Source organism: Chelonoidis abingdonii, chromosome 1 (genome assembly GCF_003597395.2).
Source record: "Chelonoidis abingdonii isolate Lonesome George chromosome 1, CheloAbing_2.0, whole genome shotgun sequence".
NCBI lineage: Eukaryota > Metazoa > Chordata > Testudines > Testudinidae > Chelonoidis > Chelonoidis abingdonii.
This window is the reverse complement of record NC_133769.1, coordinates 132542547-132570359: the sequence shown is the minus strand read 5'-3', so window position 1 is coordinate 132570359 and position 27813 is coordinate 132542547. Positions and strand designations below refer to the sequence as shown.

General features: G+C 40.8%; 1 protein-coding gene across 3 annotated transcripts in view; it reads right to left on the bottom strand.

Moving 5' to 3' along the window:
* PRR5 (proline rich 5) overlaps positions 1-26787 on the bottom strand; it is a 147243-nt gene extending 120456 nt beyond the window's left edge. For 2 of the 3 annotated variants that reach the window (XM_032804774.2, XM_032804776.2), the window contains exon 1: positions 26404-26787. The gene's annotated coding sequence lies outside the window, so the exon portion shown is untranslated. Of the gene's footprint in view, positions 1-26099; positions 26284-26403 lie in introns of those variants that run through there. The other variant, XM_032804775.2, reaches the window with a different exon arrangement.
* Between the last annotated feature and the right edge of the window lie 1026 nt (positions 26788-27813).

Here is a 27813-nt window from a genome sequence, read left to right as displayed (position 1 = left end):
CAAAACCAACCACTGTAGATTTAAAGGTAAAGGACTTCATTTTGGAAGCTTGTGTGTGCTGAAACCCTATTTGGCTTCCAGGCTTAAGGGAAACAAATCACAGAGGAAACTTTAATGTTTTAGAGCACTTAGGAGGTTCTGTTCTCAATTCCACTTTATTTTGATAGGATTGTTTGCTAATATTAATGTGCACTGGTTTATGCTCACCGTGCTGTTCATTTGACTGCCTCAGCTGGTCTGAGAAACATCAGCCTGTCACTAACAGAGCAGTTGCATAATTTTATGTGGCCAGATGGTGAGGTACAGCTAGACTTTTTCTTTCTGTCTATCATTGTGGGGGCTTTTTTGTACTACTTAGGCCTTGACATGCACAGAGAGCAAATTAAATTCTCCTTATAACTACTTCCTGAATCTGTGTATTAGCAATCAGTCCTCAGCCAGACAGATGGCTATTGCTGCTGCACAGCTTTTCTGGAGGTGGCAAGCATGACAGATGAGCGACAGGCAGGTGTGATGGTGCTTTGAATTGTCAACTAAAACTGAAAACAAAAACAAAAAACCCCATAAATCAACAAAGTAACTGAAAGTAATAGTATCTAGAAGTTGTTACCAACTGATGACCGTTGAGTGGCCCATGAAAAACAAGTTTGGTGGTCTCAGTCCACTTCCTAGTTGACAAGCATCTACTTCAGCATACATCACTATTATGATTGGCACAAATGGGCACCATTACAGGCAGTCCCAGTAGAGATGCTAACAAATCAATGGGCATGGAGACAGAACTAACCTCTTACCCCTAGAGATGATTATCTCATAACCCAGGGACGAGTGAGGTAGGGGGTGGCTGTGGGTTAGCCTGCAATGTTACTCCGTATGCTGTATTTATTCTGTGGCTAAATGGAGGACTTTAAGCTGCATGACTGGAAATCACAACCTTCATAAGCACAAAAATTCTCTTTAGATGGCGGGGCAGAGGGAAGACAGGGACATGAAAAAATAAGCAATGCCAAGGAAAGGCAGCACTGAAGGGAGTTTGTTCCAAGCACTCTAACATGGTGTCTCTTTTATGATAAGTGTTCTATTTTCCCACAAGATCCTCCCCACGCTCACAACTGTAGGCATGACCACCTTCTATCCACAACTAAGAACAGCCAAATGGGGCTACTTTCAAAGCTACTCAACACAACTCTGCACTCAGCCACTCTGCTCAAATTCCCTCCCCCTTCCAGGGGCTGACTATGCTCCATATTCAGCACTTGTACCACTTGACAGTCCGGGAAACATAGACCTGAGGGAAATGAACTCATGTCTCTCACTGGTAACAGATAGCAGTAACCCCCAGACCAGATAAATTTCATTTACTTAGTCTGTAAGGTCATCGGGGCACAGACCATCATTGTGTTTGTATAGCACCTAGCATAATGAAGCCTTGGCCCACGACCGGGATAACTAGGACAGACAGACAGTCTAGATAGAATGTGCTTTAATTCTTGAGCTACCATGCCCTTTAAAGACAACCATGACTGCATCATTTTGCTCCAACCCATTATTGAGAGGGTAGAAACAGCATCAGCATCGGATGATGGTAGATGTCAGCACTGAGGAGCCCCAGAACCCAGGGGCAGCAAGATGTATAAAAGCTCCCTCAGATATTGAGCATCTCTCAGTTGGACTAGAAGATCTGGTCCATTAAGAACATTCAATACTTGAACAGTTAAAAAAAAGTCTAAACGCAATTAACTATTGTGGACTTACCGGCTTGATTCCCACCATGGCTCAAGTTTCACACCAATTTTTTAGATCATGATTTTGTCATACAAGGTATTTTTCACGTTTCTTTAAGATCGGTGGGTGGATAATCCTCCTCTCCCCATGCTAATTTGCCACGGCTTTCCCAAGAGAGATGGATTCCATGATTTTTGTGTCTTTCTGTCTTCCTGTCTATCAAAGTTTCCAGTGCCTTTTGATATTTTGATATGTTTGCATGCGAGTAGGTTGCTGAGTCAAGCAGCAAGTGAACAGTTAGGGCTTGATCTTGCAAGTGACAGTATATAGGCGGGCATCTGTTTCCACACAGAGCTGCACTGACTTCAGAAGGTGCAGAATTGAGGCCTTAAACTCTATTGACAGTCTTAAGAGAGCATGTGATGGGACAGCACAGGACCATATAACACAACAAGGGATCAATGACACTGAAGGCAGAAAAGACTAAACTCACAAAGGAAGCCCCAAGTGCTAGACCTCCAGACATTTAGGTAAGGAGAAAAGAGGTGGAGGTGAGGCAAACTGTAAAAGTTTAAAGGTGTCCTGAAGGCAGAATTAACAAATTCCATTGCTTTCAGCAGTATGCACTAAATAACTCCATTACTCAGGCCAATAGGAATATGCAGGGTTTGCCCACACAAGGAAGCTGTACAGTACAACTTAAGATGTGAATGATTTTTAATTGATTTAGATAAACCAATGGAAACCACTCCTGGGGCTCTTATTCTTATACTGATTGGGAAGAGGTTTAAGCCAGGGGTTCTCAAACTTCATTGCACCACAAGTCCCTTCTGACAACAAAAATTACTACCTGACCCAAGAAGGGGAGGACTGAAGTCTGAGCCCACCTGAGCCGTGTTGCCCGGAATGGGATGCCAAAGCCAAAGCCCAAGCCCTGCAACCCCAGGAGGTGGAGGGAGCGGGACAGAGTTGAACCCCAAGGGCTTCAGCTCCAGGCAGGGAGCCTGTAACCTGAACTCTACTGCCTAGGGATGAAGCCATCAGGCTTTGGCCCAAGACCCCAGCAAGTCTAAACCAGTCCTGGCAACCCCATTAAAACAGGGTCACAACCCACTTTGGGGTCCCAATCCACAGTTTGAGAATCGCTGGTTTAAGTTAAACCAAAATCAACCACTCAAATGAAAATAAGAATATCTACACAGTAGGCTTTCACCTGTTTGTCTAAATTAGTTTAACAACGGATTTACATTAAACTGGTGCAAGTTCTGACTCTGGAGGGACCTAACAATTTTTCAGTTTCGCAATGGGAAATTTCAAAAAGAAATTAAACAAAATTTGTTTAATTTTGAATTGCATCTTGGTTTCATTTCTATTTTTAAAAACTGACTACACCAAAATTATTGGAATTGAATCAAAATGAACATTACTGATTACATTGAAATGACAATGTTTGTTTTAACATTTCCATGAAAAAAATAAAATGAACAAAAAATTTTAAATGAAACATTTTCATTCAAAATCTTCACAGGAAAAAAAAAAAAAAGAGAGAGAGAGAGAGAGGTTTATCAACCAGTTCTAATAGGTCAAAAAAGAAACATTGCCCAAATCAGCTCCAAGACCATTACAAACACTTTGTATGATATTTACCAAATTCACAGTCATAAGATTTTTTAAATCATAACTTTCATTATTTCAGATATTTAAATCTGAAATTTCAGTGTCGTAATTGTAAGGGTCCTGACCCAAAAGGGCATTGTGGGGGGTGGGGTCTCAAGATTATTGTAGGAGGGTCGCTGCATTACCACCCTTACTTCTGCACTGCTGCAGTGCTCCCTTCAGAACTGGGCAACTCGAGAGTGGCAACTGATGGCCAGGAGCCCAGCTCTGAAGGCAGAGCCACCACCAGCAGCAGCGCAGAAGAAAGGCATGGTACAGTATGGTACTGCCACCCTTACTTCTACGCAGCTGCTGGCACATCACTGCTTTAAGGGGTCAGCACCTGGCCAGCAGCTGTCGCTCTCCTGTGAAACGCCGGTCTCCTCAGTGAAATCTCATAGTCCATGACACGTTTTTCATGGCCGTGAATTTGGTAGAGCACTAGTGATATTTAAAACAAACAGAGCCCAATACTAAAATGAAGGAGAAAACAGTCAAAATTAGATTATATTAAAAGTTGGACATGCTGCTCAGATGATCTTTGGAATTACTGAGGAATTCTTCTTGGGAAAAAAAAAGAAGGTAGAGTCAGGTAAGCACGTAAGAAATTTTGCGAGAGGGAAGGAATACAGTGAAACACTAACAATAATTATATGAAATTAACTACAGAATTAACAAAACCAAAGGTGGCACTCATCCTCAAGTTCTGATAATCAAGGAGATTAATTATATCCTCAGTGTCTTCTTTAACAGAAGATATAAAATTATTCTTTTCCAAGTAGTTGAAAAAGAGCTATGAAAATACTGCAAATAGAGAGCCAAATTCAGAGCTGGTATAAATGGGAGCAAGTCCACTGACTTCAAATTAGCCAACGATACACCCTCAGCATATTTTGCACTGAGTTTCTGGGAAAAATGCTTTTGTGAGCAAGAAGAACAAGAATGCAGTTCTATACAGATGAAAGGCATAAATTAAATCCTGATGGCAGGAATTAGATAGAACTGTCATCCCAACAAAAGTGTATCTCTATCTTTGGAATCACTTTCAATCATCAATGAAAGCTAAGGAAAAATTGAAGATCCAGTGAACAAGATATCTATAAGCAATATAATATAGCATCCAGTGACAGAACACAACCTTGGGGATCTGGTCTTAAATACATATGAAATTGAAGTTCTGGGACTAAACTAAAAGCTTTGAATAATAAATTAGTATGTGGGCATGTAGCGGGTTGGTCACCCCGCTCCGGCTCGAAGGGGTTAAAACAGCCCTGGAGAGGGCTGCAGAGGGGAAAAGAGAGGCTGATTGAGGAAGAAGCCACAAGTGAGGCCATGCCCCAATCAGGCCAGGACGGCCCTATAAGAGGGCTGAGGGCCAGAGACAGACACACTTTCTAGCTTCTCAGAGAGAGCAGGACCTGGCTGCCTGGGAAGCTGAAGGAGGGCACCTAGGGTGAAGCAGTTGGAGAAGGGCAGAGGGAGCTGGGGAGCTCCAGCCTAGCAAAGCCCCAGGCTGCAGGCCAAGTTAAGGGCCCACAAAGGGTACTGGGGCTGCAGAGAGGCAGCCCAGAGATAGGCAAAGGCAGCTGGTCCTACCCCCTTGCCGATGATGGTTTACAGATCGTAGTCTGCCCTGCCCCAGGGAGTGGGGCTAGACAATGATGACAGTAGCCACTTGAGGCAGGTGGGGATAGAGGTGGGGGGGTCCCTGGGTGGGGGTCCCTGGGTGGGGAGACCCAGATGAGGGGTACTGCGGTGGAGATGCAGGTGGAAACTCTGGTAGAGGAGTCCGAGCAGATGATGGAGCAAAGATAGGAGGAGGCTGAAGGATAAGCTCAGACTTGCAGATGGAGCAAGATCAAAGATTTGAGGGAGACTGCTGGGTGAGGAAAGTGGATAGTGGAAGCATGTGACTAAGAGAATAGACAGAGGAAAAGACGAGCCAGTGAAGGAGGAATAGAGCTCAGGAACAGATTTGCAGATTGGAAATGAAGAAGGGGCAAACAGGTGGTTGCTGAAGTGAGAGGCAAGGAAGAAGAGAAGAGCAGCTAGTCTATAGGAAGAGGGGAAGAGTCAATGGAGACAATACCAAGTACGAACCCCAGGAGGATACGGGATGAGTTGCGGAGGATTGCAAGGGACATATAAATCAAGAGATTTGAAGCCACTGGGGCAGGGGATAGACGGAGAATCCCACTGTCACCAGGAAAAGGGGGTCTATGTGATTGGGACACCTTACTGAGAAGAAAGAATAGACAGGCCTGTAACTAGGCTGATCTGGAGAACAGAAGGGTGTGCTGTCTGCCAGGTGCTAAGATACGGGATGTGGACCTGAGGCTGAAAAGGTATCCTAATGGAGCGGGAAAGAATCCGCTGATTGTCCTTCATGTGGGAATGAACCAATACGGCTAGATTCTCACCGGAATGTATCAAGGAGACTATGCCAGACTGGGAAGACGCTTAAGGGAAATTGAGCCTCAGGTGATCTTCAGTGGGATTCTGCCTGTTCCTAGGAGGTCAACAAAGGTGTGACAAGATTATGGCAATCAACAGATGGCTCAGGCAGTTGGTGCTATAAGGAGGGCTTGGGGATGTATGGCCACTGGGAAGCATTCATGGACAAGAGCTGTTCTCTCGGATGGCTTTACCTGAGTAAGGAAGAAATAGACTTCTAGGATAGAGGCTGGCACAACTGATTAAGAGAGCTTTAAACTAGAAATTTGGGGAGATGGCTTGGAGATGTCAGGTAATCTCCACACCGGAATTCACATTGAGAGGGAAGAAAAACAAGTAAGAGAGGATACACCCGTGGCAGAAGAATGGACATAAGGAGGAAGGGAAGTGTGTGACCAGTCTAATTTGGTGATATGGTTGGTAGAATCTCTGTGTCTACCGAGTAAAGAGTGTCAGTGAGCCAAACGGCAAAATTAAGATGTCTGTACACTAATGCGAGGAGCCTAGGTAACAAAATGGAGGAACTAGAGCTACTGGTGCAGAAAGTGAAACCGGATTTATAGAGATAACAGAACATGGTGGAATTGTAGTCATGACTCGAGTACAGGTTGAAGGCTATGTGCTGTTTAAGAAAGACAGAAATAAAGGCAAAGTGGTGAAGTAGCACTGTATGTCAGTGATGAGGTCACTGTAAAGAAATAAGAATGATGGAATAGATAAGACGGAGGTTTGTCTGGCAAAATCACTATTGGGAAAAGAAAGCTACTAGAGCCTCCCCTGAGATAGTGCTTTGGGGTGTGCTACAGACCGCCGGGATCTGATTTGGATATGGAGAGAGACCTCTTTAATGTTTTTAATGAAGTAACACTAATGGAATTGCGTGATTATGGGACTTTAACTTCCAGATATAGATGGAGGCAAGTGCTAGTAGTAATAATAGGGCTCAGATTTTTCTGGATGTGTGGTTAGCTGATGGATTTCTTCACCAAGTAGTTGAAGAACCACAAGAGGGGATACCATTTTAGATTTGGTTTTGGTGCGTAGAATGAGGATCTCATAGAAGAAATGGTTGTTGGGGACACCTTGGTTCGAGTGATCAAGAGCCAATTCAGTTCAAACTAGATGGAAGGATAAACAAAAATAGTCTGGAACTAGGTTTTTTTGTTTGTTTTGTTTTTTTTAACTTCAAAAGGCGAACTTTAAAGATTAAGGAAATAGTTAGGGAAATGGATTGGACTGAAAGAAACGTGTGGATCTAAAAGCAGGAGGAGGCCTGGAATTATTCAAGTCCAAGTTGCAGAAACTATCAGAAGGCCTGCATCCCAAGAAAGGGGTAAAAAATCAAAGGCAGGAGTTGTAGGCAAGCTGGATAACAAGCATCTCAGAGAGGTGATTAGAAAAAGCAGAAAGCTTTCAAAAGAGTGGAAGATAGAGGGATTAGCAGGAAAGCTACCTTATTGAGGTCAGAATATGTAGGGATAAAAAAGTGAAGAAAAAGCCAAAACCATGAAGAGTTGGACCTTGCAAGGGAATTAAAACCAATAGTAAAAGGTTATAGGCATATAAATAAGAAGAAAACAAAGAAAGAAGAAGTGGGACCTCTAAACATGAGGATGGAATGGAGGTAAGATAATCTAGGCATGCGCCATATCTAAACAATACTTTGCCTCAGTCTTTAATGGCGCTTAGGGATAATGTAGGATGGCAAATAGGAATGAGATATGAGGTAGATATTACCACATCCGAGGTAGAAGCCAACTTGAACAGCTTAATGGGACAAAATTGGAGGGCCCAGATAATCTTCATCCAAGAATATTAAAGGAACTGGCACATGAATTGCAAGCCCATTAGCAAGAATTTTATAAAATCAGTAAACTCAGGTGTTGTACCGTATGACTGGAGATTGCTAACATAGTTCCTATCTTTAAGAAAGGGGGAAAAAGTGATCCAAGGAATTATAGGCCTGTCTAGTTTGAATCTATAGTATGTAAGGTCTTGGAAAAATTTTGAAGGAGAAAGTAGTTAAGGACATTGAGGTCACTGGTAATTTGGGACAAAATACAACATGTTTACTTAAAGGTAGATCGTGCCAAACCAACCTGATCTCCTTCCTTGAAAGATAACAGATTTTTTTAGACAAAGGAAACGCAGTGATCTAATTTTACCTTGATTTCGTAAACATTTGATACGGTTCCACAAGGGGATTATTAGCTAAATTGGAAAAGATGGGGAATCACGTATGAGAATTGAAAGGTGGAAATTAAGGAATGGTTTTAAAGGGGAGACTAAACGGGTCATACTGAAAGGTGAACTGTCAGGCGGTCAGAGGGTTACTAGGTGGAGTTCCTAAGGGATCGGTTGTGGGACCAATCTTGTCACCTTACTGACCTTGGCACATAAAGCTGGGAATGTTGCTAATTACAAGTTTTGCCCAGACTGACACCAAGCTTGGAGTATGTGCTAACACAGAGAAGGACCGAGATATATACAGAAGATCTGGATGCCTTGCTAAACTGGAGTATAGTAATAGGAATAAATTTAAGAGTGTACACTGCAAGTCATCCATTAGGTTAGGCCACAGATTTTAGTGTGAGTTAACTGGGGACACATCAGTTGGATAGAGAGGAGGAGAGACTTGGTAGTAGTACTGGTTGATCAGAAGATTAACTAAGTCGCCAGTTGATGTGGGGTTCTTAGGAGGATGCATCAGGCAAGGTATTTCCAGCAAAGATAGGAGGTGTTAGTACCGTTAATACAAGGCCACTGGTGAACCTGCTATCTGGAAGTACTGTGTGCACGTCTGGTCTCTCATGTTTAGAAGGTTGATTCAAACTGGAACAGGTAAGAGAAGGTTGCTACTAGGATGATCCGAGGAATGGAAAACCCTGTCTTATGAAAGGACGACTCGCAAAGAGGCTTGGCACTGTTATTACCGAACCAAAAGAAGGTGAGGGGACATATGATTGCTCTTTATAAATATATCAGGAGATAACTATTAGAGCGGATGAGGAATATTTAAACTTAGTACCAATGTGGACAAAAGCAATGGATATAAACTGGACAACTAGGAAGTTTTAGACTTGAAATTAGACAAAGGTTTCTAAACCATTAGGAGAGTGGAAGTCTGGAACAGCCTTCCAAGGGATGTAGTGGGGGCAAAAGACATATCTGCGCTTTAGACTAAGCTGATAAGTTTATGGAGGGATGGCATGATGGCATAGCTTAATTTTGGCAATTCATTTGGCATTGATATTTGATTATCAGCAGGTAAGTATGCCCAGTGGGCTGTGATGGGATTTAGATGGCGGTGGGGATCTGCAGTTACTTATAACAAAAACAGGAGAATTCTTTCCTGGGTGCTGGCTGGTGAGTCTTGCCCACATGCTCAGGGTTTATCTGATCGCCATATTTGGGGTCGGGAAGGAATTTTCCTCCAGGGCAGATTGGCAGAGGCCCTGGAGGTTTTTCGCCTTCCTCTGCCACATGGGGCACGGGTCACGTGCTGGAGGATTCTCTGCAGCTTGAGGTCTTCAAACTACAATTTGAGGACTTCAGTAACTCAGACATAGGCTAAGGGTTTGCTACAGGAGTGGGTGGGTGAGATTCTGTGGTCTGCATTGTGCAGGGGGTCACACTAGATGATCATAATGGTCCCTTCTGACTTTAAAGTCTATGAGTCTATGGATAGAACCCTTGGGAAAAGGGCACCGGGGTCTGGGAAGGACACAGGGCCAGTGGCAGGCGAGACATCAGCCAGCAGAGGGCACTCCAGGCTGGAAAAGAGCTAATTCCTGGACAACCAGCAGGAGCACTGCACCGGTGACTCATCGCCCTGCCACAGGGCAATATCAATAGAGAAAGGGAATTTAATGTGAAGGTCCCTAATGGAGCAGGTCAAATCTATCTTGGTGGATAACATCAGTTAGCATTTGCTTGTACATCCAATGAGCAGTTTGCCTAGTAGTGGAGGTGTTTGTCTCTGTTATGTGTAATAGATATAAAACTATCTGGGTAATATTGCTTATAAAAAGAGGGCCGGGTCCAAGTTTTAACAATGCCAAAGTTATCCACACTGGACTATAAGTTATTCCACTTGTGTAAGGAAATGGAATTTGGTGAAACAGAAGTGAGATCATGAACCATGGCCAGGTTTGGCAATGCTTATCTTCAGTGAGTAAAAATCGAGACAGGAAAAGAACCAAAATCACACACATGCGACGGAACAGCTGAGTGTGAGCTTATCTTCAAACAGTATTGTTAACCTTTACAAATGTTATCACTATATCAATGCTGAATTGCACTCAGCTAGAGAACACTACTAATATCTGGCAGTACTTTCATAGCAACTCTGGAATGTGGTTAATTCTTAACATGCAAAGACAGTTAGAAAAATAACCATAAAACCTGTTAATAAGACAGCATAATTATTTATCCTGAGTGAGAATCAACTCTTACTCTTTACTCATATGTATTTAGATTTCAATTATATTATTATTTCTTATTTGTGTTATGGTAGTGCCTAGGAGCCTCAGTCAAAGACCAGGACCCCATCAAAACAAAAAGATGGCTATACCCACACTAAAACAAAAGCATCTCTTCATATGCTGCAGGTATATAACTTAAAAATACAACAAAATTAACACCCAAATATAACTAAAGCATAGCAGTAAAGTTGTTGCAAATGAGACAACCCAAAAGATCAAATTAACCCTTTCCCACCTTCCAATTTCCCCCCATTTTCAAATGTTTGTGGAGGAAATGGCTTAATAGCATGCCCCAGAGGTCCTCAAGTCATCAGATTACAGTTGTTTCAGAACAAGGTGGCAAAGAATTCTGAAGCTTTGAGGCCCTCACAAAAAACACCAAGCCACAAGGGTGCTGGAACTAAAGGTGCTGGGGGTGCAGCAGCACCGCCTGGCTTGAAGTGGTTTTCATCATATAGGGTTTTTATCCTTTTGTTCAATGCCTTTCCGCACCTCCACTGTTCCAATGCCGCTGCCTATCCAACAGTCCCTTCTTGTATACAGAGCAGTAAGGTTTCCAAGCAGGACAGAGCAGTGGTGAGGACACTAGCCTCCTACTTGGAAGACCTGGGTCCAAGTCTCTGCTCTGCCACAAGCTTCCTGTGTGACCACTGGCAAGTCACTTAGCACGCTGTGCCTTACTTCCCTATCTGTAAAATGGGAATAACAATGCTTTATCCTCACAACACCCCTGATAAATACATTAAAGATTGTGAGGCCTTCATATACTATGGGAATGGGAGCCATATTAGATATAGCTTGAGTTTCTGATTATGTTAGTATGTCAGGAAGGTAGGTCTTAAGACACTTGGGGCTTTATATGGTCAAAACTGAAACGTGAAATATCAACTGGAAGCTCCCAATGCACATAATCAGATTAATAACTCCTATATGTAAAACAAAAGGTTTTTGGCATAGAAATCATCATCATCACTGGTATTTATTATTTGTTACTGTTCAATTCCTATGCAAACCAAATGCAGCATTTTCACCATTCACTCTTCATCATCCTTTGAATGTGACTCACAAATGGCTGCAAAAACCATAAGTTTGCATCTTATATTATATAAAAAAAATCTGAAAGATGGGTTATTTATTTAACTAATTAAGCTATTATAGTTTGTTCTTTCTGCCTATTTTTTTTTTTAACCTTAAAAATATCAGGAATGTCAGCTCTTCTCTTGGTTTTACCGGAGAATCAATTGGATGAATTCTGGTAGCTCTCATGCCTTAACTAAAAGGCAGGGCTGTGAATCTTTAACAAAGATGCCTTCTTCAAAATGTTAATTAGTCTTTGAATTAAATAAATCGACAGATGCAAAATACTAGCAAGCCAAACACACAAACAAAGAAGTGGGGTTAAAACTGATGAGAGTCGCAGCAAAGACAAGGCCAGAATAATTTTTGGCACCATTCTGAGCAGATAAGCAATTCTACTGACATTAGTAGGGTTACATGGAGTACAAGGTGGCATTGAATTTGGCCAACAGTATGCAAAACAGAAAGCTTAGCTAAAGCACTGTTTAAAAAGGCTGACAACTCAGGAGCCTTGCTTACACTGTAGCTCCCTCTGGCTAACACAGTCATAGAATCTTACATCCTAGACAGGACCTGCATTTCACATGTAAAAAGACAAACAGAAAAAAGAAAACTAATTTTTTCAGGTCTTCGCTGTACATCACAAGAAAAAAATAATAGTGGGACACAGGCCCATTTAATTTCCTTTGTGGGTCACCTTTAAAGTCTAAAAATTGCAGCAAATATTGATTATATAAATCTGTTCCCCATTTTTACTTCATTTGACTTTCTTCCTGGGAAAATCTGACCCGAAGTGAGCAGATTTGGTGGACTGAAGAGAACTGCTGAGTCCTCTGGTAAAATATGAGATGTGTTAACAAAACACACATCATTAAATCTGACAATAGAGAGAACAGCCAAGTAAATCAGATGCTGCAGCAGTCAGCTAGCAAGCAAGCACACTGGAGACATGCATTTTGAATGCAGTGAAAAGGCCAATTTACTTCTTCCTGAATAAGAAATCTTCTCTCTTGAGTTAGGCACTCCTGTCTCCAGAATCCAGTATCCCTAACTAACAAGAAGAATGCTATTTTCCCCAAGAATGTATTAGCCAGACTGGCTCTTCAAAGTAAATGGATGGAGCACACACTCAATGTTTGGACAGAAAAGATTTCTGATGGATGAGTCATTGAAATTAACACCAGAGCTCTGCTCCCTCCCACTTCCCATTTTTTCTTTCAAATATTCTCAGCATCTAGAAATGGGCAATTTTGAAGACATACCTATAAATACTGTCTTAAAATAAATCCCCACTTGCATGTTTTGTACTTCTTTGCAGCAAGTCAGTTTCACAAAAACTGTGTTGGATCCAATGGGAATTTTTCCATTTTTGACCCTTCATTTCAATGGGAGCAGGATGACATCCAAGCAGCGGAACAGGGGATGACTATTCAGTTTGGTACTCATGTCACAAAATGAGCACGACTTTCATAATACTATTACCAAAAATTGATTCTGTTGTGTTGCTACCATTCATAGAATACTGTACACTCCTCCACTTTGTTTGTTTTTGTGGCAGAGGAGATTGAATTGAATGTAGAAGAAAGCAAAACAGAGCAATAATGTATCAATTAAATTAACGTGTCATGTTCTTACCTAGCCCTTCAGCTTTTGTTTTATTTCTTTTTGTAATTTTTCAAGCAAAATTTAAATGGAAAAGACCCATCTCTGGAATTAGGAATGAAGATCCACAACCAAACCAAAACAAGAAAAAAAAATGTAAGGTGACAAAGTTACTGGGAACTCTTGATTCAGTTAATTGGAAGGATTAGAGTTGGGTCTGCTACGTGATTGCCCAAAGGTGCTAAATTTGGGTCTTGCCCTCTATCTGGCAGTAGGACATAATTGGGCTGATTCATTGTTACATTACTTCAGTCTTACACCATTTTAGTGGAACTACATTGGTGTTAAACAGAAGAAATGTCGTGATGAATCAAGCCCACTGACGGTTCACTCTACATATTACTGCAGTCATTATACTATCCATGGGCCGCAGACAGCGGCTGTATTTGATCATCCAAAAGAAAGCCAAACAAATACACCTCTACTCCGATATAACGCTGTCCTCGGGAGCCAAAAAATCTTACTGCGTTATAGGTGAAACCGCATTATATCGAACTTGCTTTGATCCGCCGGAGTGCCCAGCCCCGCCCCGCCAGAGTGTTGCTTTACCGTGTTATATCCAAATTCGTATTATATCAGGTCGCGTTAAATCGGGGTAGAGGTGTAATATTATTATTACTTATTTGATTAACAGTCTCACTAGATTTCCCAATGAGGGATCAAGGCCTAACTCTACTAGCTGTTGCACAAAAATAGATTAACGACAGACTCTACCTTACAGAGCTATAATCTAAATAGGAGCTAAGCGTACATTGAACAAATTAGAATCCTCTGTCTCTTCCTGACCGTCTTCTAAGATACTAACATGATCACAGGTATCTTAATGAGATCAATATGTAAAGCTAGCAATCCAAGCTGGTTTCTAGGAGGTCATAAAATGCAATGGATGTTGTACCTTTCCTTCCCAGAGCCTGGGGTCATTGCCCCAACTGCCAGGGACTTAAGACTTGTCTTCACTGAACAAGAGGTCTGTAGCTCAAAAGCTTGTAACTTCCACCAACAGAAGTTGGTCCAATAAAATATATTACCTCACTCACTTTGTATCTCTTTTCATCTTCACTATACTTTTGTACCCTGTATTAACTGACTGCCAATTAACTCAGTGTAGTTATTACTGGAGCTGGTCAGAAAATTTATTAAAACAGTTTTGACAAAAAGTGCTGTTTTAATCTAAGCCAAAACATCTGAAGACGTCTCAATTTTGACAAAAGATTGTTTTGTTTTTTTTCTGAACAAAGGATTTCCATAATGTCAAAATGGAATGGTTTTATTTTTTTTTCAAAACAACTTTTCAAAATGAAATTCATTGGTTTGCATATTTTTTTTTGTTTGTAAGTTTAAAATAGTTGAAATTGGAATGAAATTGTATTAACTGACCAAAAGCTAATTGATTTCAGAAAAGCTTTTTGCAGGAAATTTTAATTTCCCTCCCCCCTCGTTTCAGAATGGAAATTTTTTTGAGTCACAGAATTACCTGTGAAATGAAAAATCAGGTTCCCAACCAGCTCTAGGTCACATGTTTGTAAATACTAGTGTGGACACTATCCACGTTTCCTCAAGGCTACAAATAATAATTTTTAACCCCAGGGATCAGCATAGGATAAAGAACAAAACTGGATCAAACAGGTGGGCAGTGTCCAGACTAGCCTTTACAAACTTGTTTAATAATTTGAAGCATGAAAGTCTATTGAAGACAATCCCTAACAAAACACACAAGGCTGACCTGGCATCCTAATTCACATGGTGTTATCATTTATATTGCTACGCCATCGCACCTCCATAAAATTGACAACAGATAAGTATAGCCAAAGAGGACAAAACCTTACTAAAGTCATCTACAATGCTGGAATGGAAAGAAGTGGATTACCAGGAAATAAAACACAGATCATCAGCAGCAACCAGTGCTTGTGGCACCAACACCAGCACCAGGTAGTAGAACACGGGTTCTCAGACTTTTGTACTGGTGACCCCCTTTCACACAGCAAGCTCTGAGTGCGACTCCCCCTTATCCATTAAAAAAAACACTTGTTTATATACTTAACATCATTATAAATACTGGAGGCAAAGCAGGGTTTGGAGTGGAGAGTGACAGCTCGCGACCCCCGCCCCATGTAATAACCTCGCAACCGCCTGAGGGGTCCCAACCCCCAGTTTGAAAACTCCTGGTGTAGAATTTCCAACATAAGCAACCAGAAACAAGGGGCACACAGTTCTGCTTAAGGTCCCTGTACAAAACAATATAAAATTGAATAATGCACATAGATATTCTAAACACAAAAGATAGTACTCTACAGAGTGAGAATCTAATACAGCACAGCATATATTCAGATTACCCCAACTCCAGTGCTTTCTCAGCACCCATACAACACAGCACTTGTGTCTCCCAGCCCATTAAAATTTTTCTTAGCAGCTTCGGAATTAGACTACACGCATCTCCAGCATTATTAGCAATGCAGAGCCAAATCAACAATTCAGAGAGGCTGCACACCAACACCCTCAGGACTATAAATGGATTCTTGTTAATAAGCAAGAGAAATAAATGAAAAATTAAACTGACTGCTGTTCTGAAGTCTCTCCGAGGAACCTGTGTCACTACTATGCCTAAGGCTTTTTACTATATTTTCCAAGAAGAAAAATATGGGCTTTGTTACACAGTCAACAAAACACAGGGCTGCTTGTTAAAGCTCAACCAAGCAATTATCTCTTTCTTAAAAAGTTGTCCCAGACTTTTTAAAGCATGACAATTGCCCAGTCACATTATGCTTTCACCTAGCTTTCAGAACAGCATACTGTACCTCCTGACATGTCATCATTTTCTCCAAAATACACTAATTCCATTGTATTTCCTGTTCTTCACTCTGCCAGGTTAACAACATTCACTGTGTTACTGCCCTATTCACAGAGGCAGACAGGAGAATTTACAAAATACAGCTTGGCAGATATGATGTAGTTAAACATCAAGCCTAAACTAAAGGTGTGTCAGACTAGATGATCATGATGGTCCCTCCTGACCTTAACGTCTGTGAGTCATTTACTTACATGTGGGCATGTGACTTTGGTGTCCAGGAACAAGGTAACAATAGTTAGAGCTAGTGGCAGCACAAACAGGTGTTGTGCCAGTATCCCACATACAATAGCTAGCTCTTATATGGTGCTTGTCATCAGTAGATTTTAAAGATGTTTATACAGGAGGTCAGTATCATTATCCCCATTTCACAAATGGAACAACTGAGGCACAGAGAGGTGAGGTGACTTGACCAACGTCACTCAGAAAGCCAGTGTCAGAACCAGAATAGAACTGAGGTCTCTTGAGTCTCAACCCACTAAGCCACACTGCCTAAAAATACACATACATACCGAAGATACACCCTGCACATACTAAACTCTACAAGTGACCCTTGATTCTCCCAACGCATGACACCCCTATAGTTCCAATGCAGGATTTTTTCGTGGAACACTGGCTGCCAGCAATATAGTGGTTTTATATGGACAAATGCCCCCCCAACAAAAAAACCTAAACTAAGACCATATTAGCTCATAGCTCCTTGCTATCTAAGTGTGAATTTGCATAGAAAATCCAGGATGGAAGGCTGTATTAGCACACTAGATCAAGCAGCCCCCTTCTGTCTGTGCACTGCTCAGCAGTGAAAACGAGTATTAACCCGTCTCAGCTTACCAGATTTAAAAGATGTGTCATTTCCTTTTGGCATCCTATGGGCCAAATCCTTCTCTGGTAAGTGCAATGAGGTACAGCAGGATCTCTACTAGATGTGTCCACTACTCTGGGGATCCTGAAAGACTGGGCAGAATATACCAGACGTGCAATGGGGTGCATTTCACCACTGTTATGGAAAGGAGCAGTGTGTGCCCCATTTAGCATATACTGGTGATGGCGGCACCCACACTAGCTGGCTGGGGCCCAGAAATGTCCCTCTGGAGTTGCTAGTGAATGAATCAGGAGAGTAGCAGACCTCCTCCTCATTCTTTCCACCAAGTGCACCAGCACAGCATAGGCATCCTCTAGCCACAAAGCATGTTCTGCACTAATTTAGATTTTATAAAATTCCACTCAAGTCAATAGGCCTGTATAGGGTTCTAAGCAGCACAGAATTTGGTCAAGAGCATGCACATGCAAAATACTTACAGGGTTCTTCTATTGTCCTTTTAAAAGGACATGCTAATACTACTGATGAAAACAAATCTCAATGGAATCATATTCTCTCTCTATAATAAAAGCATATCTGTAATGCAAAACTGAAAAATAAACAAGTGTGGAGTGATGAGAAGAGGGCTTCGGCTCAAGCATCTGTTTCTACACCTGAAACTGTGACTCTGAATAAGGAAATCATAATCCAGACAGTAGCCTCCAGTGACTGGATACAGAATGCTCCATACACCTTGCAGTTCAGGCTCAACAAGGCAATCATCAGTAAAGTTAGTAGACCTATATAATTGTTTATGATTTCATAGATTCATATATTTTAAGGCTATTACGATCATCTAGTCAGACCTTCTGCATAACTCAGGCCGTAGAACCTTCCAAATCCCTCACAAGAATATGCAGCAAAGGGAGATCAGTGTGCATACTAGTGATTTTCATCTTATCACTGTAAAATTTGATCTCCTTTAACTAGATAAACTATTAAAAAAACAACTCAAAACAATCAAGCTAGACCACAGTAGGGGAATACTTACGCCTAAGCATTCCCCAGCCAGTCACTAGGATGAGAGAGTTACGAAAATGTGTGTGAGAATAAGCATCTCATCATAACCTAAGCAGACAGATGAAAGGTATACCCTGTCCGCTTAGACTCTTTAGAATTTCAAATGTTCATGGGAAATGAGATCTGTTTTTGTAAAAGAGCAGAATTGGTGTGCAATTTATTCAGATGTTATAATATGACCTCTCTCTAAATTGGATGATTTCCCCTTCCATTCCTAAAGACCAGTATATGTCTTCCTCAGCTAAGAGCCCTGAGATCCAGAATAAATAATCAGCAAAGAAGGAATCCACTCTACATGCATTGTCTGTTTAATAATGTAAAGAGCTAAGTGTTTGTCTCTTTCCATGCCATAATTACTTCTTCCCCTGTCCCTTTTGTAACATTCTGTTTGCATTAGTATCTGATACTTTCCACTTATATAATTAAAGTGCTGTGCAAATATTCACTGATTAAACCTAAAGCACTCCTGTTGGCTACGAAAATTGCATGCAGTGTTCTATCCATGCCGGCCCTGGGATATAAAAGAGACAAGGTGAGTGACATAATATCTTTTATTGGACCACCTGGAGGGCCAGATTCAGATATCTTAAGGGCCAGATTCTGATATTCTTACTCATACTGAATAGTATATTACTTCTCAGTTGACTGCACTGAAGTCCAAGATATCCCAACGTGAGTAAGGGTATCAGAATCTCATGTCCCATAGTAAATCCATTAGAGAGATGGGATTAGAACTCATGAGTTCTTCACAAATCTTCACAAGACCTAGCAAAATGGGAGCCACTTAACTTCAACATATGAGGAAGAGTAAGTCATACCACGGTGATATCAATTCCACGTCTCCCAAAGGCTGCTGTTGACTACTCCCAAGAAAGGAAGCTGAATCCACTTGACTCAATAAAAGTAGACAGTGGGCAAGACAGATAACAGCATATTACCAATGCCAAAAAAATTGCCTCTAAAATAGCATAAGATACAAGAATATACCATTTGCTATATAGTCTGGTATCCTATCTCTGGCCGGGGCCAGTCCTGAGGCTTCAAAGAAATTTAAAGAAACCCACAATGCATCCAACAAGTTGTGCGATGCTGTACACAGAATGGAAAATTTTCTTCCTGACTGCATGACAATCATTTTACACTTTGAAATAATACACTCCAATTACCCCTAGCTTGTTATCTTGCATGCACAGCTATACACAACATTAGTGGCCATAAAATTACCCTGGAGCAGAATCAACAAATCCCACAGTAAGACATGCAAAAAAGAGATACAGCAAAATCTAATATAAAACAAAGTCAAATACAAACAAACACTTAAGAGCATGTCTACCCAGGGTAATTATTTGATAATAATAAAAAGGACAAGTTGTGCAGTGGAAAACTGACTCAGAGTGGGATTATATAAATTAGAGAATTTATTTCAGAAGCATAATGTAAAGCCAATTTTGATCCATATAGACAAAGCTCAAAAAGACTAGATCCAACCTTTGGATTCTTAACTAACATTTTGAAACATCTGGTTCTGTAAAACTGGAGAGGAGTTAAAATAGTCTATCTATACGGGGAACAAATACTTAATAATGGCCTCTTTGATCTAACATAGAAAGTATAACACGATCCAATGGCTGGAGGTTGAAATTCAGATGGGAAATACAGTGTACATTTTTAACGGTGAAAGTAATGAACCACTGGAACAATTGCAAAGCTCATGGAGGAGATGCTCTGTCACTGACAATTTTTAAATCAAGATTGGATGTTTTTCCAATATATCTGCTCCAGGAATTATTTTGGAAAAGCTCCATGGCCTGTGTTATACAGGAAATCAAACTAGATGATCATAGTGGGCCCTTCTGGCCTTGGAATGTCTGAATCTATCAGGGTTGCCTCTCAAGTTTCAGCAAGTGTACAAAGATTAATTTATAAAGGAATCAACAAGGGAAAAGGTATCACCCAACAGTATCACTCAACTCCTTTTGCCATTACTGGCTGGAACCTGAAGGAGTAAGATGGACAAGAAACAGTGACTTTCTAGATTTTCTTCAGGTGATAGAATTCTACCTGGGACAAAGGATATAACAGAATCATTATGTATCTCAATCCTGACCCGCAATAACCACTCATTATATAGCATCTTCTTTTCCCCTTTCCTCCACCCACCAATGAAAACCAAATGGAGACACATGATGAGGCAATATTTGTTATATGGCCTAATGACACCCATTTCAACTGCTAGCTATATAAGCAAACACACATTTGTTGAGACACAGGACCTTAGGAGTTAGATATTTTCTGTATCTCCTTCCTTCTGCAAGTGTTGCCCACACTGACACATCATGACACCGTGTCTCTCATTAGGCCACCTATTGATGTTTGAGTTTACCTCTCCCTCTAAGCTAGTGAATCTGGGCATTTAGCTCAAGCAGTAGAGGCTTATACTTTTAGATACAGAGACTCCAGCTTAGTCCCCAAAGATGACCTAGCCAGGAGTGTCATTAAATTGGATTCTCTTATTACCTACACTATATTTTCCAGAGTTCTATGCAGTTTACTTTTAAATATCCCAAGCAATGATGTTACCACCACTTCCCTCAGAAGACTATTCCACAGCTGAATAATTACCATGTCTGGAAGCTTTTCTGACATTCAAGTTAAATTTTCTTTTTTAGCCCATTAATCTTAATTATATCCCTTCATACAATACTAAAAATAGAGAGAAATTATTTAGCATCTATATCCAAAACTGTAAAGTCCCTCCCTCCGCTCAATCACCTTAGTCAATCTATACAGACTCATTTTTTAATCTTTCCTCATAAATCTGTCCCTTCAGTCCCCTAATCAGTGTTATTGACCTTTTTTCAAATGCCTTCAATTTGCTAGTATCTTCAGGTGCTCTGAATTTAACATGGAATCACAAATGCATCCACTCAAAACCCGTAGAGCCTGTTGTCCCTCTGATTCATAATAATGATGTGATGGAAAATTGCATTGGCCTGTTTTGCCACCGTACTGTATTGCAAACTCAGGTCTAATTTGTTCTCTGTTATAACCCTCAGGATTCTTTCAGTACTATTATTTCCCAAGGTATTCCCTCACATTAAGTATGTTTGATAATTTTCCTCAAATGCTATTTTTTGCCTTTATTTCTACCCTTAAGTTCACTTCAGGTCTCTCTATGTTGTTTCTCAATGGAAATATCCGCAGACTGAAGTTCTGAGCACAAAAGAGCAAAACGGACCCTTTTCAGTATCACCATCTTGTTTTTTGCATGATGGTGGCAAGACTGCAAAGAAACATTATTCTTATCTAGGAGATGCACCATCAAGTTTCCCATAATAATTTGCTGTTTCATTTGTGCACGCATACGGAGTAAGAACTTTTATGTAGTGATGTATCTCTCACTAATCAAAATAAGCTTCAAATCATCCTTCAGTCTCTCAGGCAGATTGAGTTTCAGCCTGATTAACACAAAGGAGTGCATTGTGGCTGTCTGCACTATATGACTGGCTGATGAGCAAAGATGGGTCTTCATTTCTACAACCTGTGCGAATCTTCCAGCAATCACAAGGAAATAAATAAATCAAACAAACAAACCAGCACATATATGCTGCTTTTCATCAGTAGATTTCAAAGGGCTTTGCTACAGAGGTTAGTATCATTACCCCCATTTTTCAGACAGGAAAGGTAACAAAGGTATAAACACCTCTAAAGTGGAGAAAGATTTTAAACAGAATAAAATTCCAGCCTCATTTTTTCCACCTGCTATTGTTTTAAACTAGCTTTTAAACAGGACTATATTCATTCCAAGCAAAAATTTTCAGAAACATTATTCAAGTAAGGAAATCCCAAGATCATTATGTGGCATGCTCTGATTTAGCTGTCAGATTTCATTTAGCATTCAATACTAGTCCTACATTTTGGCTTGCCTGGAAACTCAAAATGCAAATATATTTGCACAGTGGTTTAAAGGAACAATGATAGAACCTTACCTTACACCACAATTCCCCCTTTCAACTCCATTCTACCCCCATGCCATACACACAAATTCCAAAAGCACCAAATTGTTTAGAAACAAGCTGGTCCTTATTAATGGTCTGACTCTGTGGAGGACATCAGCCAGCCATTCTGCACACACTTCAATACAAAATTTAAACATCCTTTAACAATCATCTGTAGCCTGAATGTTAAATTATGATCTTCAAACTAGTGAATACACAACCAGTTTCCCTTAATAAAAACTAATAACAATTCTGAATTATAGTTATCCTAATATTACATTTTTCATCTTCAAAGAGAATTACCTAATTAATCTTCATGCCACAAACAAGTTATAGAAAAAGCTAACACCACACAGAGGACACACTTCCAGACATGCAATAAGCAATTTTCATTTCTGTTCGTTGTGCATAGTGTCAGTGAGTTCTGATTAATTACTGGATCACAGATGTAGGCAGATAACTACCATTTCTCATCATTCAGCAAACATTAATGCAACCTTAAAAATAAAGAGAGTACAATTGATTAAGTCATTGTGACCAGAAGTTTTTAAACAATTCCTGATCTTACTTACATGGGTGTAAACCAGAAGAAACTGGCCTGAAGATAATAATGGTATTAAATCAGTTTAAAACTGGTTTCAGTGAGATCAAAATAGGACCCAGTGGCTTTACTTCTAATGTAACTATGCTAGTTCTCCATAGGAAGGGCTGGGTTCTGAACTCACTTACCTCAGTATAAATGTAGAGTAATTTCACAGTAGACCTCACTGTGATTTACAGAGGGATAAGTGAGATCAGAATCTGTTCCATAATTTCTAAAGCTTTCCCATTATGTAGTGAAAATACTCAGTTTTGTTCTTCAGAGGTGCCACACCTTTTTTTGTTTTGCTAGTTTAGAGCATCAGTTTTCCTAGTTAATAAAGCAGTGGTTTTCAACTTGGGGTCCGCAGACCCCTGGAGGTCCACAGACTATGCCCTGGTCTACAATGGGAGGTGCGAGGTGTCAATGTAAGATATGCAACTTCAGCTGGCTGAAGTCGAAGTATCTTATTCTGACTTACCTCCCATCCTCACCGTGCAGGATCGACGTCCACAGCTCCCTGTGTCGACTCCGCTACGGCCGCTCACTCCGGTGGAGTTCCAGAGTCGACGGGAGCACGTTCGTAGATCGATATATCGCGTCTAGATGAGATGCGATATATCGATCCCCGAAAAATCGACCGCTACCCGCCGATATGGTGGGTAATCTGGACATACCCTAAGTCTAAGATTTCCAAAGGGATCTGCACCTCCATTTGAAACTTTTTAGCGTCCCCAAATGAAAAAAGGTTGAAAACCACTGCTCTAAAGCGAAGAAAACTCAAAGTAGGCCAGAACCTTTGTTGGTCTAAATTGTTTCAGGATCTGGATCAATCTATTTTTTTTTCCAATTATTATCCTTTACAACATTCCCTCAAATGTATAGTTAAAGCAGGAAAAAACTATTTTTCTCATTACCTATTATTTTTGTTCAGCGATTAAGTGCTACTTACATTTTCTATTTACAATTCTAATATTTTTTCATAAGCATTTATCGTATAGCTATCGAACATTAAATCTGCTGGCTTTCCACATAAAAAATTAAAATACTTTTACTGGCTTTCTTTACAGCTGCTATATTTTACTCCTACAATTCTACCTCCTGTTAAAAAAAAAAGAGTCTCCTCCAGAATACATATTAGTAAAGGGGGGAAATTGATTATAACTGTGGGATCAGATTTTCAAAAAAGCTTAGGGGCAGTTTTTCAAGAGCAAAACACCCACAAATTGGAGCCAAATTCTGTACTACACTGAGGAGCTCGGACTGTGGCACTTACGGCCATATTTAAAAATAAAAAAGAGAGAGCTCGGAACATAACATGAGGAATTCTTTTGAAAATCTGGCCATTAATTTTGGTGCTAAAATGGGAGCAGAGCTGTTTTGAAAATCTGGCCCTGACAGTGGATAAGCAGTTATGGCCAGAATTGTTAAAATATTGTTCTACTTTAAAGTGACTTCCTCTGCAAGTCCACTGGGAACAACTTTTCATTCAATATTCTTTCCAGTCTCTTCCTATAATTAGATTATTAACGAGAGAACGGAAGACTAAGCATCAAGTTATCTATTCAGCAGGGAGGGGCACAAACATGACATCCCAATCAATCCATGTTTCATAATAAGTAAAATATTAATAGATTACTATGGGAAACTATAAAATAATGTGTATTGTTCAATTTAGTTCTGGAATTAAATTTCAGATATGCTTTTCTTTACCTAAGAGATGGAGTAATGAAAAAGGAGCACTCTCACCAGACCTTCCATGAACTCGGTGGCTATAGCACACCTTTATAATAATACATTAATCTCACTATATCCTGAAAAGCCACACTTATTGACTATGATAGCTGCTTTATATTGCACTACTCATTTAATTCCAATTTCAAGAAAAATGGCTAATCAATCAACTGACTTTCCCCCTTTTCTCCCCCAATGGATAAAAGGCTTCTTACCTTTCATCTTCTCTCTCACCATTGGTCCTAAATTAAGCATCAACACTTTACTTTTAGACTGTTACAGGTTGTATCTTTTGATTATTAAACATTGTGTCAGTAAATGCAATCACTGATTGTTTCCTGTAATTTAAAATGAAATGCTTAAAAGCATGCTGGCTGGAAATTATGAACACTATAAAGGCTAAATCATTTCCTTGATGCATTTTTTGCCCTTTCCAAGGCTATCTGCTATTGGTGATTTCACGATATTAAAACACAGACATTTACCAAATTAATGTGGTCTTGAAGAGTATTAAACAACTCAACCTTCATAAAATTATCAGATTTGTTATAACTTGTCAAAATTATCAATAACTGCACACACAAAAATGGAACTATACAACCCCATCCTGTGAATTCCTGCTCATGCATATAGATCTCACTCATGTGGATAAAGATTACAGGAGTTGACCCACTGAAGATAATTTTATAGTCAAATCCAGTTAGAAGAAGAATGTTATCGGGACAAAACTACTATGTTTTTGTGTATCAGCCTCAGTTACATTTTAGATATGTATCTCTGATGCGAAAGGTGACAGCAAATACATTAATTCTATATTCATATGATATGTTAAAACATTATGTTGGCAAGCAAATATGAGGGCTAAATATCAACCTAGCACTGATAGAAACGTATTGGGTAAGCAACAACTAAAACTACGTTTTACTGTACATAATAGAATGCACAGAAATATTAACGAGAAATCTTGCCAAATATCTCTAAGACAATGTTAGTTAATGTATAAAGGTTTTGTAAATCTCTCTAATTTAAAACTCCTTACTTGGTATACTTACTATTAAAAAGCCACCAAAATGAGAATGATAAAATAGATTAAAATGTATATTAAATGGCTAAGTTATAAGGGTTTCACAATGGTATTGCTTTATTTTCTATTGCATAGTTTATTTCAAAAACTTAAACATTGTCAATAAACACATTAGAGATACCACCACCATCATTAAATCACTAGACTATGTATTAGTTTCTAAGCATAGCTTGGAATAGACTAGGAATTCCCACTACACTTCAGCTAAAATGTAGTTTCCACTTGGGAAAAAAAAGATGTTTTGTTTTTCTGATTTTCTGGAGAAATACATGATTCAGAAAAAAAAAAAAAAAAAGATCAAAACTACTTTTTCCCAATACCCAAGTCTATCTCACTGAACAACAGACCGTTGTCTAAAGTCCTGCCAACTGTGCTACAATTAGGTGATTTCCAAGTATTTAACAAGTCATCCCTTGAGAAGGGATACATACAGGTGCAATTTATGTATTTGCCTTCAGTGGGTCTCCGGGGTTTGGAAAATCAAACATATCTCCCTAGAGACCATTGTTGACCGCACCAAAACATTTCCTTGTTCAAACCAGATCGTTTTATTTCATTTTATCAAAGTTCCCCTAGCCTAGTGCCTCGTGTCTATATCCTCATGTGAACCTGTTACCAGTCAGAAACGTACAGTAACTCAGGATAGCCCTACCGACAGAAATCACAGGACCACTATGGCTGCTGGGCTTAGGGTGGGGCTGGACACCGTTGTCACCCAAAGGTGCATGTTGTTGATGAGACCTGCATGTGCAGGGATGAAGCTACAATAAGTTATGCAGCGGCGTTTGCTTTTAATAGCCCTAAATTGGCATCACTCACCCCGCTGCGGGCCATTCAGGCAATTCCTATTTAAACTCCCTACCCTCCACTTCACCCCTCTGAATAGCTACAAGTCACATACAGGACAAAACAACAACCTACCAGCAGCGCCTATCAATGCAGAGCGATCCCCTTCCAAGCATCGCCCCCCTCTGCCTGGCTCCTGATGCCTTTGGCCGAAGCTGTGGTGGTGCGGGGGTCCCCTCTCTGTGGATCCCACTTGCCTGGACTTTCTCCGAGCAATGCCCGGGCGGAGGGGAGAGGAGCTCAGCTCAGCTCAGCTCAGCTCCCCCGCCGTTCGCGGCCACGCGGAGCCTGGCCCCCCACCCAGCCGCGCAGGGAGGCTCTGCGGGAACATGCCCGCTACAGACACGAGCAGAGGCGCCCGCCCCCTCGCTCCACTCACCGCGTGCGCTCGCAAGCCGGGGGCCGCTCTGTACGTGCAGAGAAGAGGGGCTGCGGGTGGGAGGCAGCAGGAACAGAGCGCCAGTCAGTCCGCCGAAGCCGCCCGCATGGCGGTCACACGCCGCCTGTGCTATGGCAGATATTGCATCTTGCTGCCATTTCCCCCCCCCCTTGGATTTATTTGGCGGGGGTTGCGATGACAGCACCCTCCCCTCTCCCCCTGCTGCTGCGCGCTCTGGAAGGTGCAGTCAGCAGAGGGGAGCAGTTGAGATGTACAACGCGCTGCGCCTGCACTTGGCGCTCCGCCAGGATTTGGGCTACGGGGTGGAGAGAGCAGAGTGGAAAGCAGCATCCGCTTCGCAGACAGAGAGAAAGAGAGCAATAAAAAGCAAAACACCACCCTCAAGAGTTTGGGCAAGACACCGCGAGGAGCAGAAGAGTGGTGGGAAGCACGGATCGGCTTGTCCTTTTGTTCTGCTGCTTCCCAGCCCAATTTAAAGAAACCTCAGGGTGGCTCTCCAGATTCCCCCATGCACACCCAACACGGTAACATGCAAACTGAGTCCCATGCTCTTAACCACATCCCGGGGGACACTCAGAAGTTCCCTTCCGCCGAGGAATCCTGACATTCCGAAATTTCCCTTTCATCCCGATTTGGAGCAGAAAGTCCAAATTTCAAACTTTCTAACAAAACAAAATTTCTGGGGAAAAATAGTTTGGGAAATATAGAAATGATCTTTTTGATATGTAGCCCTTCAAAAGGGTCGTTTCCATATTTATATATAAGTACTGGAACTATTGAACCAACCATATTGAAATTGAAATGAAGCGCTTCAACATTGTCAAAATGAAATTTTCAAATACTTTTTCACTAAATTGATACATTCCCATTAAATGTTTCCTGCATGAAAACTGCTCTGTTGAAAAAATTTCCACCAACTCAACCTTCACTCTCCCTTTCTCAACCACTTAAATTAGGGCCTGCTGTGTTTCATGAATTAGGTCAAAGGTGCTAATATAGACAACCGGACACAACACTGCACTAAAAACACTGGATGCTGAGTCGCCGGTGCTTTGAAACAGCTGAAACTAGCAGTGAACCCTGTGTGTGCAAAGATGCATGTTGGTAGAGGGGTGGTTATTGTTTTTTGGTTATTCATTGATGACCTCGTTTGTTCAGCCTGTAAATTAGTTTGCAGAACAATTGGAGAGATCAAACATGGTGATTAGACTGCTTTCTGCTCTGCTGAACTGTTGAATTGTTACTGCTGGGAGGAAACCAGTAATACCACAAGGACACTAAGTTCAATATTGAATTCTTAAAGGAAAGGCATGAGTTTAGCCAGAAGCTTGCTGGAGCTAGGAATGCAGGTGAACCAGTCCATCCATGTTCACCACATAGATTTACCAT